Source organism: Daphnia magna, unplaced genomic scaffold (assembly GCF_020631705.1).
Source record: "Daphnia magna isolate NIES unplaced genomic scaffold, ASM2063170v1.1 Dm_contigs181, whole genome shotgun sequence".
Taxonomy (NCBI): Eukaryota; Metazoa; Arthropoda; class Branchiopoda; order Diplostraca; family Daphniidae; genus Daphnia; species Daphnia magna.
Window position 1 is genome coordinate 91,885 of NW_025533158.1, and position 16,938 is coordinate 108,822.

Here is a 16,938-nt window from a genome sequence, read left to right on the forward strand (position 1 = left end):
TTGAAGACCGGCAAAATTGCTCTAATACATCAATTTTAAGGTGACCAAAACTCTCATTTTGGCGTTCACTGGGCCGACTTTTTGCTCTACCAAAAAAAACGCCAAAAATATTATACTTCCATTGGATTCGAACACGAGTCTGGTTGCCCGCAAGGCAATTGAGTAGTCTACGCGCACAGGCGGGGAAAGAGACTTCGTCGAGAGCAGACGTGTTTTTAGAGAGCTCCGGGTTTTTATGGATGTTATGTTTTAGCTCGTTAGATTCTTCTTATTTTTATCTAACTTCATCCGAGAAAATCTGCTGTTTTTACCAAAACAAATATTTTTCTTTCATTTAATATTATTAATTCTCTTATTTTAATATTCCATTCCAATTGTTTATTTATTTTCATTTTTTTATTTATTTATCTATTCTTTTTTTTCCCCATTAAAATCACTAAATTTCACTTCTTTATAAAAAAAATTTGGTTTTCAAATTTTTTAATTTCAAACATCTAGTTTGCACTTTTATTTTGATATTTTTATTTATCTAAATCTAAGTTCCCAGAAGATTTTCAAAAATGTTTATATTCATTTCTTTTTAATCCCATTTTATATCAAAATCATATAATCAACAATGAAACGAGCCCACTGCATTATTTTCGCTTTACAGAAGATGGCAAATCTGCACGGACATTGAGTGTACGCAAGGTGTACACCAAGGAAACGCCCACATGACCAAGTGACCACACGCCACCGCCATCTAAGCCACACCCAATGTGCCACTTGCAATTCTGTATAAAAAGCAATGTTATTCGCAACAATACTTAGAGTATTGTCATGCCCCTTGGTTTGATTGTATTGCTATTGTAGAAGTCAATAAATACACGCCTGGCAAATCTTACAATTGGAAGTCCCAACGAGACTTGAAATTGAAATAAAAGATTTTGTCACCGGTATAAATAGACTTCGAAACAATAGACAATAAAATTGAATCAGGAGGATAAAGAGCTTATATTTTTTTTTCTTTCTACTTGCGTCGGTCAACAAAATCCATCAAGGTAAGCGAATGCAGAAATCTTTTTTACCAGTGACTACTCTCAGGACCAACTCCGTTTACCCTGACTTAACTAACGAAACTTCACCACCAGTAAACCCAAATTTGAAAACCCATGATATAACAAATCCTGACTCTGAAATTAAAACGCCAAGAGCCGCGTTTATTCTCAGCTGGAAAGAATTAGTTGAATTAGAATACAAGTATACTAAGGAAAAATCAAAAAGTTATCAAACAACTTCAACAACAGCCACGATGAAACAATTGGGAGATAGAAAAAAGAGAGGCAAATACAGCGGCGCATAACGCCTTATACCAATTTGCGTACTCAATGTTAAAAGAAACTTTAAATACGCCAGACGAAATCACTCACGAGACGATAAGTAAAACAACAAAAGCTATAAGAGATCAGATTCAGTCACTCGGAAGAGAATTTAGTAACGTAGACACTCTTTTACAACAGTTAAAAACTGTTAACGGTAAAGAGAAAGAATTCTTGATCAAAGTAAACACCGTTCTTCAAGAAGAAGCACTTGCGCAACAAGTCGCAGAGAAAAATGAACAGACGAAATCAGCTTAGAAAACTTTAACTTACAAAAACAAATTGCAAAAAAGGAAAGAACCCAAATCAATCGACCGAAAAAATAATAGAAAGTAACGAATGCTTAAAGAATTCACTGGAAAAAACTTATCAGCGAACAAGTGAATTAGAACAAATACTTCGAAAAAACACAGAAAACGAAGAATATCTTAAAAAACTAGTGAAAAAGAAAGAAGAAACTACAGCACACGTGGAAACCGAAGGTCAAGAAAATATAAACAAACTCCAAAACGAAAACTAGTTACTCCTAGAAAGTTATAATACCGTTAAGAAACACGAAAAGGCACAGAAAGAAAGAAGCGACGAATTAGAAAAGGAGGTAATAGAATTAAAAAACTCTCTCGAAACAACAAAAGGAGAAAGAAGCTGTCTACACAAAGGGCAACTAGAATTAGCCGCAAGGAATAGAAACCTCGAAAGACAAACAAGAGATAAAGAAACACTCATTTCAACACAGGAGAGCAAGATACAACGCCTTGAGGAACGTCTAGTGGAATATAAGCAAAAAGAAGCTTTTTACATTGAAGCAGAGAGCTCAGACAATTCTAGAACAGAAGAACAGACAGGAGAAGTTTCCAAACTAATAGAATAAATCAACGATCTAACGTCAATAAGTGAAATAAACGACAAATCATTACATTTCGAATTAGATACAGAACAAGTTTTAAAGCAACAGCAAACTATTGAAACTCTAAAAAAACAAATAGAGTCCCAGAATAAAACAATAGAACTATTGCAGAAACAGAACGAGCTTCGTAACAAAGAGAAACCAAATTTTAAAATCATGGGAGTTGACCACGATACTTCCGAGGAAGCTGAGACTTCGAGACACAACCCAATAGAAAAATCAACAAAAAAAGCCCCTACCGCAGAAGAAATAGACATGATCAAAACCTTTACTCAAACAATAGTAAAAGTTTTGGGGAACTGTTCTCTCGAGAAGATAAAAAATCCATCCCTCCATACAAAGGAAAAAGCACAGACAAACTGATAACGGAGTGGCTTAAAACAGCTGAGCACGTAGCAAGAAACAACAACTGGGACGACACCCAAAAGTTACGATTCTTTTCAGACAGACTTAAAGGTGAAGCTCTTGGTTGGCACGAAGAATACGTATCAGAACAAGGAGATGAACTTGAATACGATGACTGGAGATCAGCAATCATAGCAAGATTCCAAGACGCCTATGATCTAGCCACGCTAAAGAAAAAATTATTGCAACTAAAACAGAAACCGGAAGAAAACTGCAGAGCTTTCGTGTCAAGACTAAACAACCTATACGACGGAATCGAAGAAAAAGAAGAAAAACTTGACCACAACAAGACAGTTGTGGAAGACCAGCTCTTGAGTAAAGTAAAAAAGATGCGGGATACCACCAGAATTAAAATTTTAATCCAAGGGATCTTACCAAAAATAAAAACGGAACTTTACCTACGAATGCCAGAAGAAGCCAACGAATTCGATGCACTATGCAAACAACTGTTTATTTCAGAACAAATCTTGCAAAACAAGGAAAACAACGACGACAAAAAACTAACAGCAGTCATTGCTGGCATTGCACACCGTGGAAAACAACAGGATTTCGAAATAGAGAAACTAAGACAGAAAATTTTAGAGATGGAATGTGCTAATAAAAATGAAATATCACAGGGAAAAAATGCAGTCATAGCAGCCACTGACCAATACGAGCCTCGCAGATCAAAATCAGGGGAACACAATTCAAGACCACAGTATCCGAGAGTACGATTTAACAATAACCAGCAAAACAGCCGCGAATCAAGCTACTCACGCAGCCGAGAACCAAATTTTCCCAGAAGCAGAGAAGCCAGCCCATATAGAGAAAACTATAAAGCCCAGAGGGGAAGGGAAAGTTTTCAAGAATCGACAACGCAACGCCAAACACCTTATTCATACGGGCCACATCAAAATGGACAACGGTAACTAAACCAAAGACAATTTCAACGGCCACAGAATAATTCGTATCAACCGCAAAGAAATATATACCAACCCAACACATTTCAAAATTTTGGGAACCCTCAAAATCAGCCATGGCGTGAATCGACTGGGGATCAGTATCAGCCACGAGGACAACCTTTTCACAACACACAACCAGCGAAAAACAGTGACATTACGTGCTACAAGTGTAACAAAAAGGGACACATTGCAAGAGAATGCTGGACGGATATGGCACGTATCAACCGTCAACGACGACGTCAAATGTAGGAAACCACTCACTCTATAATTCCAAAAGCATTAATCACTATCATGAAAACCTAACTTTACGGCAGAAATACCTAAACTTATACGTATACCAATTAGAATTTGTGAAAAAGAAACAAAAGCTTTAGTAGACACTGGTGCAGCAGCCAGTTTAATTTCATCTAGCTTTTATTTTAACATAAGTGATAAAAATTTTAAACAAATAAAAAACACCGATGATCCGATATTTAGGACAGTATCAGGACAAGAGCTCAAATCATTAGGCCAATATGAATTTAAAATAACAATAAATAAGAATCATTTAATTAACCACAACTTTTATGTGATGGAAAATCTTAATGACAATTGTATCTTAGGGTTAGATTTTTTGGCTAGCAATAACGTAAAAATTAATACTAAAAATAAGCAGATCAGTTATGATCACTATGGAGTAGAACATAGTTTTTCCGAAAGTATATTGCCATTGTATAGCATAACTTTTTCCGAAGTGGGAATTAATATCCCACTAAGGCCTTTATCCAATGTAGAAGAAGAGGAACTTTCATTAACTACAAAAGATTACATTAATTTAACAGCTTTTAGTCAATTAGATTTATCAAACCAGGAAAATGGAAAATTAGAAAAGAAGGACTTTAAAATACCCTATTTTCCTAATGAAGTAAAAACAAAAATTGAATGGTTGCTTGTAAAAAACGAAAGATTGTTTCCAGATAAAGAATCAGACCTTGGGTTGGCTATTAATGTCAAACATTTCATTAATACGGGAGCTAGCACACCAATTAATTAGCGTCTGCGTAGAACGCCTGAAGCGCTAAAAAATACGGTAAAATCGAAGATTGATAGTATGCTACAAAATAAAATAATAAGAGATAGTCATAGCCCATTCTCAGCGGCAATTGTAATGGTTAACAAAAAGGATGGTGAGATGAGAATGTGCATTGACTATAGACAATTAAACAAAATAACGATAAAAGATAGATATCCCTTACCTAGAATAGATGATACCGTAGATGCATTGTGCGGTTCAAAGTATTTTTCAACACTGGATTTATTAAGCGGATACTGGCAAATAGAAATAGAAGAAAGCGAGAAATATAAAACAGCCTTTATATGTGAATTTGGACCATACGAATTGAATCGTATGCCATTTGGATTAACAAATGCACCAAGTACTTTTCAAAGAGCAATGAATAACATCCTGAAAGATGTACTTTTAAAGTTTGCATTGGTTTATCTAGAGGCGTTATTGTTTTCAGTAGTTCGATTGACGAACATATAAAACATTTAGAAGAAGTTTTTAAATTGTTGACAAAAGCGGGTTTTAAACTTAAACGAAAAAAATGCGAATTCTTTCAAGAGAAGTTGGACTATTTAGGTTACATAGTATCAGAACAAGGCATAACGCCAAATCTAAAAAAATTGGAATCAATTATTAATTACCCTGCACCTAAAAACACAAAAGAATTGAGTTCATTTTTGGGACTAGCAAGTTACTATCGAAAATTTGTCAGAGTTTTCGCTGATAAAGCTCATCCATTGACAGCACTGACAAGGAAGTCAGTCGAATGGAAATGGGGGGAAGAACAAAGGGACGCCTTTGATTGTATAAAGAACTGTCTCATATCTAGACCTATTCTGAGCTATCCCAATTTCACGCGCGAATTTATCATCTATACGGATGCATCAGGATACGGAATAGGAGCAGTCTTGGCACAAATACAATCTCCACCCCAATCAGCGGATTCAGCTGCGACCGACGAACAGGATCACAGTGAATCAGACGACCTAGAAGTCGTCATCGCGTATACTTCTAAACATCTGAACGACCGTGAGGCCAAATGGTCAACAACAGAGAAATAAGCATATGCAATCATTCATGCTGTAGAAGTATTCAGAACGTACTTATACGGCCGGAAGTTCACGGTATTCACTGATCATCGACCTTTAGAATGGTTGATGAGCAAATCTGAACCGACAGGACGACTAGCAAGATGGGCATTGAAATTACAAGAATTTGACATCGTAATCGGATATCGACCTGGTAAGTCACACCAAAACGCCGACACTCTTAGTCGTATTCCAATATTACCCATTGCTAAAGAAGAATCGAAAACAGAATCCCAGGTTAATAATTTGGAGAAAGAATGGACTGAATTACAGCATGAAGATAACTATTGCCGAAGAATAATAGAGAATCTTAAAAAGATACAGAACGGAAATAAAAAGGGAAATATAAATGGATATAAGTTAAATGAGAAACAAGAACTAATTGATAGATATGGAAGGATAGTAGTTCCCATTGTGAAAATAAGAGAAATCATGGAGGAAAATCATGACCACATATTAGCGAGACATTTAGGTATAACAAAGACTCTGGCAAGACTACAAAGGCAGTATTCTTGGCCTAATATGCGATCTGATGACACGGCATACGTTAACTGTTGTTTAAAGTGTGCAAGACGAAAAGCATTTGACACGAGTAAAGCACCATTGCAACCTTTCCCACCAATAGATAGGGTATGGGAAAGAATTGCAATGGATGTAGTTTGACCAATTCAAGAAAGTGTTAAGGGATATAAATATATTTTAGTATTATCAGACTATGCCAGTAGATTTGTCTTTACATTTCCAATGAAAAATCAAACCGCACAAACAATAGCCAATATTCTAGTAAATAAGTTAATAACAAAATATGGAGCCCCAAAAATCGTGTTGACAGATCAAGGAATAAATTTTTTATCAAATATTGTTCAAGAAATATGTAAATTATTTAAGATCAAACAGATGCGTACAACTGCATATCATCCACAAACCGATGGATTAGTAGAAAGGTTTAACAGAACGCTATGTGATATGCTTGCTTGTTATGTGGTAGACGAACCCGAGGAATGGGACAGATATCTGCCATTCGTCACATTCGCATTCAACACGTCAAAACAAGAAACTCTTAAAGATAGCCCATTTTACCTTTTCTACGGAAGAGAACCCATTCTACCAAACGACATTAAAATCAACCGTCATTACGAGATGGAAGGAAATCAACATGAAGAATATTCTCGCCAGTGGAAAAAGGCTCAAGAATTAGTGAACCAGCATTTGTTCAAAGCTCAAACGAAGCAGAAAAAGTATTATGATGACGGGACAAAAAGTGTCAAGTACAATCCAGGTGATCTCGTACTATTAAAAGCACCACCCCAAGCCGGAAAATTTATAAATAGATGGAATGGTCCATTTAAAATCATACGTGGTTTCTCAGAAATTACGTACGAAATCCAAAACATTGCAAATGAAAAACAAAAATCGATTGTTCCCTGCAACCGACTTAAACCTTATATAGCACGAGATGTTCCGGCCAAACAAGAACAAGAGATAGTCAGAGAAAAAAGCAGAAACGACAGCCATTAGACGAAGACCAGGGAGGCCTAAAAAGCAACTTGAACCGGAACAACCCATAATATCATTCCTAGATCCAAGAATGCTATTCCCCAATCCAATAGACCAGAATAATTCTGACTTTAGGACAACGTCACGATATAATTTAAGATCGAGAAATCAGGCATCCAATTTCTAAAATGCAATAATTTTTTTTAAACAGATGGAGAAAAAATTACTACTCATTTGCATTCTAACTACATTGCAAACAACCAACACAATCTTCTCGTCTGTATGCGATTGCAACTATTTTAAAACACGAGGAATTCAAGATATTAACTCACCATACTATTGCAAAAACCCCAGCACGACCCATCAACCAAGATTCCTAACAAATTATACGCTAATGACTAAACAAAACCCAGTAAAAACTTGGAAAGGATGGACTTGCAAACAATGGATTAAGACTAAGAAAATAACCGGATCTTTCTGGATAGGGTCTTTTGACACAGTTTATTCACAGGAAACAAAATTACTCTCAGCAATTGAATGCTGGGAAATGGTAAATAATAAAAAATGCGGGGGTAATCTTATGCAGGCAGGAACAACAACGTTGAGTTTTATATCAACTCCTACAGGGGAAGGGAAGTGGTATGCTTTCAAAGAATACCATGCATTAAATTGCTTAGCGGAAGAGATAACATTAAAACAAGAGACACCAGAAAGCTTAGTGGAAAGTCCATTTGGATTCTTAAACACCACTCAGCAAGAAGGAGAGTATACACAAAATCATAACACCATAGTATGGGGAGATAGATCAACGAATTCATCTAATTCACAAATTATTTTTAAAGGTGAAGGGAATATAGAATTAACAAACTCAATGGTTAATGTAAACACTAGCCGTCTTCTAGATAATAAAAAACAGATAGAAATAACTTTCTCTAACAAACCAGATATAAATAATAAAGAATTCACACAACCTGGATTTAAAGTAGTAGGGATGCCTTTGACATTTCTTATTTTTCCAGGAGAGACGACCACAAAATTATATAAAAATTTTAAAATTTCATTACCATCCCGTGAGAACCAAGTAAATGTAGATACATGGTCTTGCAATGAATACGCAGACCCAGTAGCAAGCAAAGTAAAACGGTCGACTAATAACAAAATTGAATTTTTTGACAACCGTTCTGAAAAAGAAGCTATGGGGAAAAGACTTTACAGCATATCGTATGCATGGGGTTCGATACGAATGGGACATCCTATAATAACAAACGTAGAAGAAAATGGAATAATGACTAAAAAAGATACAATTGCGTATCTCATGGTTAATGGCTTATCAATAAACACGCAAGTATCAGTCCACAACCAATATGATATCCAAGACCCTTTGCCAACGGGAACAAAATTCGAATACATCGTAGATCACAGCATAAGGCTTATAAACACTAACATCTGCATCGTGGCAAATGAAAACAATCAAATTATGGCAGAAAATTGCACCGAAAACACATCAAGGTGGATACTGGATTTAACTAACTACCAATGGATTTCTCTGGAAACAGGCCTGTGCATCACCTTACATGATTAAGAAGATGGACGAGTTAGATTGGCAACACTAAAAACATGCAGTAGACAATTCCCCTCCATATTGTAAAAGAATTGTATACTTACTGGGTGTAAGGAAATTTCTCGGAATGGCTCCTTCCTTCAAAATCCATCGTTTAATCGAATGAAACACGTTTTATACTTCAGTCCCTCTTTTTATCTCATTCTCATCAAAATGACGCGTGCAAATACAAGAAGTGTTCGTCAAAACGATTGACGGTATTTGCTGTTGCCATAATCCTACGGCTGTTTTTGGGACGGAGAACAGAGCAGTTCCACCTTTTATTTGCGCACTTTTATAGCATGTTGGGTTTACAATGTGGAGCAGCACACTTGCCAACCATTTTGGCGTAAATCCCGAATTTCTAGAGCTTCTTAACATCTTACAGCTTCTTATATCAATAGGATAAGCGTCCAAAATGGCCGTCAAAAACTCAGTTTTCTCTCGATAGATGACTCTGATTCTAGTTTCCACCACTGTGCCCCGCCCCAAAACCGTATAAATTTTAGACATACAGACCAACGAAACGTGGTATAGGGATTCCTCTCAGCGTGAACCAACCAGGGTTCTATGACTCTGCTCCAGCAAATTTTACCGCTAGCCCTATTTTAGATCTTGGAAGGGAGTTTGCCACCTCTTTCAATACACAAAATTTTAGTTGACTTACGATCTCCCTCCACAAGAAAATACTAACCCCAAAATTTTATCACCAGTAATTTTAGACCCTTCACCTAACCCCGAGACCTTAACCTTTGTCCCCAGTCAGCAAAGCAATCGAGGACGTAGTCACAACAGCTCAGAAGAGCAGAGCCAAAGAGGTGACGATTTTATTAGTCTCTGGTTTCCTGCCTTCTTGGGCTGCGGAGTCTCTTAGCGACCTAGACGACGTCCTCGAATGTTGCACAGCTGACTGGCTCCCTAAACAACAAATTTTACAAGACTCTAGCCCTCAACAACCCCGAGGAAACCCTGACAAAAGAAAAAGAAACCAAAACCGGCAGATGCAGAAGGCCCGGTGACAGATCAAGGAAAAGGCGTACGGGGCAAGGAAGATTCAGCGGCTCTTCAACATTTACCCAAGAAGAGCCGTTCGAGAGGTGCTCGAAGACCGTTCACCCTCCTACGATGGTACTGTACAAGCTGAGGAGGAATATCTAAAGAGGACTTACAACCGATTGAGACCATCTCCGCAGCATTGCCAAAGTGTGAGGGAACTCTACGACACCTGCTACTGGTCCCAACCTTCAGAGGACCAGATGAACTTCCTTAATCGTGCGCCAACCCAACAAGAGCTTGAAGCTAAGCTTCGCCGGGCTACCAACAGATCACTAGGAATTTATGGCCTAGAATACCGTCATATTAGAGCCATTGACCCCAACTGCATTCTGCTGGAAACAGTTTTTAAAATGGTTTGGAAGCTAGGGATTCCTAATTGTTGGAAGACATCGCGAACTGTCCCCATTTTCAAGAAAGGGGACACTAGCGACTTTCCAACTTTAGACCAGTCCTTTTTCCTACCATTTACAAACTGTTCTCGGAAGTGATGAGCCAGAGAATAACGGAAGTCGCTTCAGACCTTGGCTGGTTATCTCCCGAATAAAAGGATTTCCTCCCGGGGGTCCATGGTATTCAGGAACATACACAGCTCTTACAGACGGTGGTCGAGGAGACAAAGACCAAACGAAAGCACAGGTCTATAGCATGGCTGGACATGTGCAACGTGTTTGGATCTGTGCCTCACACCGTTCTGAATGAGTTTACATTCCTTCCAATACCAGAGGACCTCCGGCGCATCCCAGTGAACATATATTCGGGAAATCGGATGGATTTGGCTGTTGGGAAAGAATCCATCCGCATTTTCCCGACAGCAGGTGTTCGCTAGGGTGACGCTTTTAGTTCCCCTATTTTTAAACTGGCTTCCGAGCCCCTCGCCAGGGCCGGAAAGTCCAATATTAACCCCTGATTTTATTATTTGGCTCGCTGGTGAAAACCACGGCATATGCTGACGACATTGCCGTGGTTACAAATTCTCCCTCCGAGCTCCAAAATATTTAAAACGTTTTAACCCTCACCGCAAACATACTGGGCTGCAATTTAATGCCGGAAAATGGGCTTGCCTGGTATTCGACAAAGGCAAGCCGTCTGACACCCAGTGCCGAATTGGTGATCAATTAATTCGGTGCTTGGGTCCAGATGACCAAGAAACATATCTTGGTACACCGATCGGCGGAAAATTAAGGTTCCGATTACCAACTGACCTTATCCCCTAACCTCGACAAGCTTGCCGCCTCTAACCTTGCACCATGGCAAAAACTTTTTCCGTAGTCACCTTCTTCCCTCCCTTACCCTCCCCTTACCCAACTGGACACTGAGTGCAAGAAGTTCCTAGGCCTTATTTGCAACTTACCCAACTACGCAACGGTCCCCTTTTTCTATGCGGATCGGCGGGGTGGGGGCCTAGGAACATGCCGCCTCACTGATGATGCTGACATCTGGACAATCGCCAGAGCTGCTCAGTTCCTCACTTGTAGAGATCTTACAGTTCCAACCAATCATCCCGGTTGGTGCAGACATCGAGAAGATGTTTCATCAGGTTCAAGTTCCCGAAGAAGATCAGTCAGCCTACCGTTTTGTTTACCGGACGCCAGGCAGCAGTACTGCTCCATTGACGTACCACATGACCGTTCACGTGTTTGGCTCAATTTCATCCTCAACTACCTGTATCTACACCCTGAACCGAACTGCAGACGATCATCGTGACCAGTTTCCAGAAGCTGCAGACAGTGTTCGACGTACGTTCTACGTCGACAACGACCTTGACTCATTCGATTCCGAAGATGAGGTAGTTAAACGGGCCCGCCAAATGAAGAACCTACTTCAGTTGGGTGGTTTTAACCTCACGAAGTGGACGTCATCATCAAGAAACGCGATGTGCTTTACGTGAGTTCGGACTCGCCACACCAACTCTGAATCTCGACCTGGATAAATTGCCCGTTGAACGAACCGTTGGCGTGATGTGGGATGGTGAGAGAGACATGTTAACGTTAAAAATTAACAAGTCATCAAACCCTAACACTCTTACCAAGCGAACGTTCCTAAGCATCATTTCCAGTGTTTACGATCCATTGGGTCTCGTAGCGCCTGTAACCTTCTTGATGAAGTCTCTTCTTCAAGACATCTGGACGTATGAAACCAGGATTGGCTGGGATGATCTTCTACCGGAAGAATTACGTGAACGTTTTCTACACTGGTACGAACATCTTGAAAATTTCGAGACGCTTTCGGTGCCACTGTGTTACAGATTCAATGGGGGGAGCTGTAAGCAGCAGTGGTTGCATGTATTCACGGATGCAAGTTCAAAAGACTTCGGAGCTGTGGCTTACTTCCGTTCGGTCTATGAAGACCATTCGATAGACGTGTCTTTCGTCATGTCGAAAACCCATGTCACCCCATTCAAAGGCCTTACAATTCCTAGGCTAGAACTTCAAGCAGCAGCTGAAGGTCTGAACATAGCCCTCACCGTTTGTCGAGAGCTAGGAATGGACCTACAAGACGTTACCTTTCACACCGACTCGCAAACAGTGTTACGTTGGATCTACTCACGAACGTGCAAATTCGAAGTTTTCGTGAACAATCGTGTTGGCAAAATCCTAAGAAACACCAATCGTCGGCAGTGGCTTCATGTAGCTGGAGTCGAAAATCCTGCTGACCTGTGCAGTCGTGGTATTGACCCACAGAACGTAAACGAGTTGTTCCAGTTTCACCAAGGACCGCAATTCTTGCAACTCGATCCATCTGAATGGAACAATTGGGTTGACATTGCTGAGCCGGAAGAGAGTGACGTGAATGTGATTCGCATTTTGGCAATAAAAACAGAAGATGAGAATCATCCCGTAGACCAATGCGTAAAAAACTGTTCGAGTTTGCTTAGATATCAGAGAGTTCTAGCATGGTGTTTGAGATTCGTGAGAAATACACAATCCAGAAAACATGGGGACAAACTGACAGTCGGAGAGTTAACGGTGTTAGAAATGTCAACCTCGTTAGTGATTTGCGTCAAACGTGCTCAAGCGTTATCTTTCAAGGAAGAAATCTATGCCCTGAGAAAAAACCTGGAACTACCGCTGACGTCTAAACTTCGTCCTTTCAAGCCATTTTTAGACGACGTTGGACAGTTACGAGTAGGCGGACGTATCCACCACGCCCCGGTAGACTACTCAGCAAAACATCCCATTCTGCTACCACGAGATCAGTTGTTGACTCAACGGATAGTGTGGGATCATCCCGTGAAAAATTTGCATGTGAAAGCTGAGACGTTGTTAGCAAGTATACGTTCACTTTACTGGATACTTTCTGGGCGGAAAGTCATCAAATCAGTCTTGAATAATTGCTGGCCTTATAAACGCCGATCGTAGAAGCCAATGCCGCCCCTTATGGCATCGCTTCCAGTACATCGACTTTCGCCGGAACCGGATAAGAACACCCAACAAGCTAACCAGCAAGTTGGGACCCCGCAAAAGATTTTGGTTGATCGATGTTCCGCCATACTCAGCAGCTCCATCGAAGACAACACGAACTTTGGTCGATGAGCTAAACGGACTCATGACTCCGTGGTGAGGTAGATACCACGTTTTGTTGCTTTCCTTCAACGCCTCTTGAGTCGTGAGAAGCCTGGCATGTTTTAATGCGATGTACTCCTGGACTAAGGCATCGTATTTTCGGGCGAAATCAGCATCTCGATGGAAGCGTCTCTCGAGTGCATAAAACCTTTTCAAGGCAGACGTCTGATTTTTCGGAAGGTTTACGTCATTAGCCTTCCACATCAAGCCGATTTGGTAACGATTACATACGTTTTTTACAGTACGATCGAGGATACGTTTTCCTCGCAGGTCGTCTGCGGAAAGAACTGGCGGTTCTTCTTCGACGTCCTTTGCCTCGAGTTGCCAGAATCTCCTCACTAACTCATTCAGGTCTTCTCTTTGTTCTTCTGACACAATGTGTGCGATGAACGGGATATCGGTGTTCTGCGGGCCCGTTGGACCACCCAGGCACCAACCAAAAGGAGTTTTGAAGGCGATGGGCCCTGTTTTTCCCGCCGGCGGCTTGATGGAAGCGACATCATCGTGGGCCTCTGCTACGTCGATTCCGATGAGTACGGTTACATCCTCCAGTTGAACGTTCGGGACATCAATACCACGTACGCTGGGGGTCTATCGGAGAGTTCGACGTTACCTTCAATTTTTCGACGGCGTAAGCATGCTTAACTTCAAACTTGCTCGTTCCGTCACGGGATGAAATTGAGAAGTGTACTACGGAAGCACAAACGTTAGACGTGGCCCCATCGTACGATACAACGTTGATGCGTTTAGACGGCCCAACGATTCCCAATTTCTTTACTACATCACTCCTTATCAGTGTGGTGTCACTTCCGGTATCCAAGAAACCGTAGGTACGATCTTAAAACGTACACATCGCTTTAAAGGCTCCAAATGGGTAGCTGTCCCAAGGAATGCCGTCGATGTTGGCGCCGATGGAGTGTGTTGATCTGCTGACTTCCGCTGTGGGATGAACTCAGCTCCATGAAGCAAGGTATGATGTCTCGAGCCAGTGCAACCACTAATGGTGCATTTGACGTCTTTCGGACACTCCTTACGTTCGTGGTTGCCGGTCAGGCATAGCAAACACCTTCAGGACTTGAAGATTTTCTCTGCCCTTTTTCTGAGGAGAGAGAGGTGAAGGCGGTGCATTCGATAAGGTTGTGGGCCTTGCCGTGGCATACCAAGCATTTTCAATGCACCTTCTTCTCGGCTCTTCTCTTCTCCGTGTGCAATCGGCTCCTTGGAGGCACGGTTGCTGGGGAAGATCCTGCCGTTACTTTCGAGCCTTCCGTTGTCGATACATGGCCAATGGTGGATACATGAGGAACGCTGGGTCTCTTGACTGGCTCCTTTTAATGGAATCTCACGTTTTTGGGCGTCGAGGTGGGCAAAGACTCGAATACGTTTTTCCATGTTGTTTACTCATGGATTTTAAAGTTACCCAATCATCCAGGTCAAGGATGTTCAATTCTGCTCCCGCCATCTTACGTTTCTCACTCCACTTGTCCCTCAGGTATGCCGGCAGCTTCGCTTCAATAGCCATCAGCGTAGTGCGGCTGTGAAGTTCCTGCGCATACTTGGATTAGAATAGGGTCACCACTGCACCATGTAGACGGTTCGCGAATGATTTTAGGTTGCCAGCTTCTTGATTCTTCAATGGTGGAATCTGGAGCAGGCCATCTAGGTAAATTGTATCAAACTCATGCTAGAAATCGCGCAGCGTGACTTGGCAACGTCTTCTAAATTTGTCACCGACTTTCAGAAAACCGGAAAAATAAGAAGATAGTCTGAAGGGGTACTTTTTTCGTCGTCCGGATTTGTTTTCTTGAAAGAAATCCGGACTCCGGAATCCGGGAAAAAAAAGTGTAGTCTGAACGGGCCTTAAGACGGGGCAGGGAAAATCAAAACGTAAAAATCGAATAGACTGACGAGGTAACTTGGTTACAAAAGGTACAAGACTGACAAAAACAAAACGAGACCACCCGACGACGACTTAGAAGGTCTTTGCCTCCCACAGCCCTGCCCAATGAGGGCAGCACCGTAGGTGACAGTTATGTTGGCTACAATATCATGAATATGTAGTCGGTCAAAAATGGCAGCATCCTAGTGAGTTTGTGTATGTTTGATAGATTTAGTCTGCTACACTGACAACTATACTTCGTTCACCTGTCTTCACACATATTCGTACAGGTATATATTTCATTTTGTATTTGTTACCTTCCTTGACGTTTTTGATGAGATCAAAAGACGAAAGAGTCTTTTGTCTCACAAAGGCAAAAAAATTTGAAAAACAATGTGATTTCTTTACATACCCGTTAACATCAAGTTGTTTAGATGAATTTCTTGTCTCTGATCTTCCCTCCAAAGTGAATCATTTTTATTGCCATCCGTTATGTCTAAATGTATTCATTTTCTAACTAGCCTTCCAGAAACAGGGTCTTTTTTTGTCCATGCCATAATTGATATGAAATCGAACAGATTTCGTGGAATTATTATGAACATCAATACATGGTAAGACCCTTGATTGTACGGCAATCATAAATTAATGAATTCAAATCAGTTCCCATTTTATCCACAGTACTTATGTACAGTACCCACCAAACTATTAGGTACACCCCCCTTTTTTCAGTGCATTCTTATGGCACTACGTGTCTTGGAAAAAATGCAATAACTATTGAACCGCTTGGGCTAGATTTTTTTTCTTTTTTTCCGTGAGTAGATCTAATGATGATCTACATTTTTTATACACATGAAGTCGTCGTAGGATTAACCCCCACGGCGCTACGGTATCGTTCACTTTATTAGGTACACCCCCTTTTCTCCGATATGCGCCGTGTTAAATACGGCGTTTTCAAAAATATACAAAAAATACTAAAAATAAAGCTAAAATCTTTTTCTTTGTGCCAAAAGATGCACAATTCTTCACTCTATACTAATCCAAAGAATGATTTACAGTCAAACCAACTAAAAGAACCCTTCTCTATACCCCGAAGTTTACCCCCCTCAACATTTTTACGGCAAAATCAAAACTGGCGATGCATCCCTCAAACAAGCCTCAATTCATTGTGTTTTCACCAGCTCCATTGACTGTATCCAACACTTTAAGAGACCATTCCCTTTTGCACCCCTAAAACAACCACATAATCTTTGTTTTCTTAATATCTCTATTGACTGCATTCCAACAAAATTAAGAGACCGTTCCCTTTTGCTTCCCTCAAACAACCAACATTACAATGTATTCCTAACAGCTCCCTTGACTGCTTTTTACCACCCTTCATAGACCGTTCCCTTTTGCATCCCTCAAACAACCACCAATTCATTGTATTCTGATTAGCTCTATTGACTACATTCCAACATCATTAAGAGACCGTTCCCTTTTGCATCCAACAAACAAGCCCCAATTAATTTTTTTTCACCAGCTGCATTGGCTGTGTTCCAACAATCTTCAGAGACCGTTCCCTTTTGCTTCCCTCAAACAACCACCAATTCATTTTGTTGT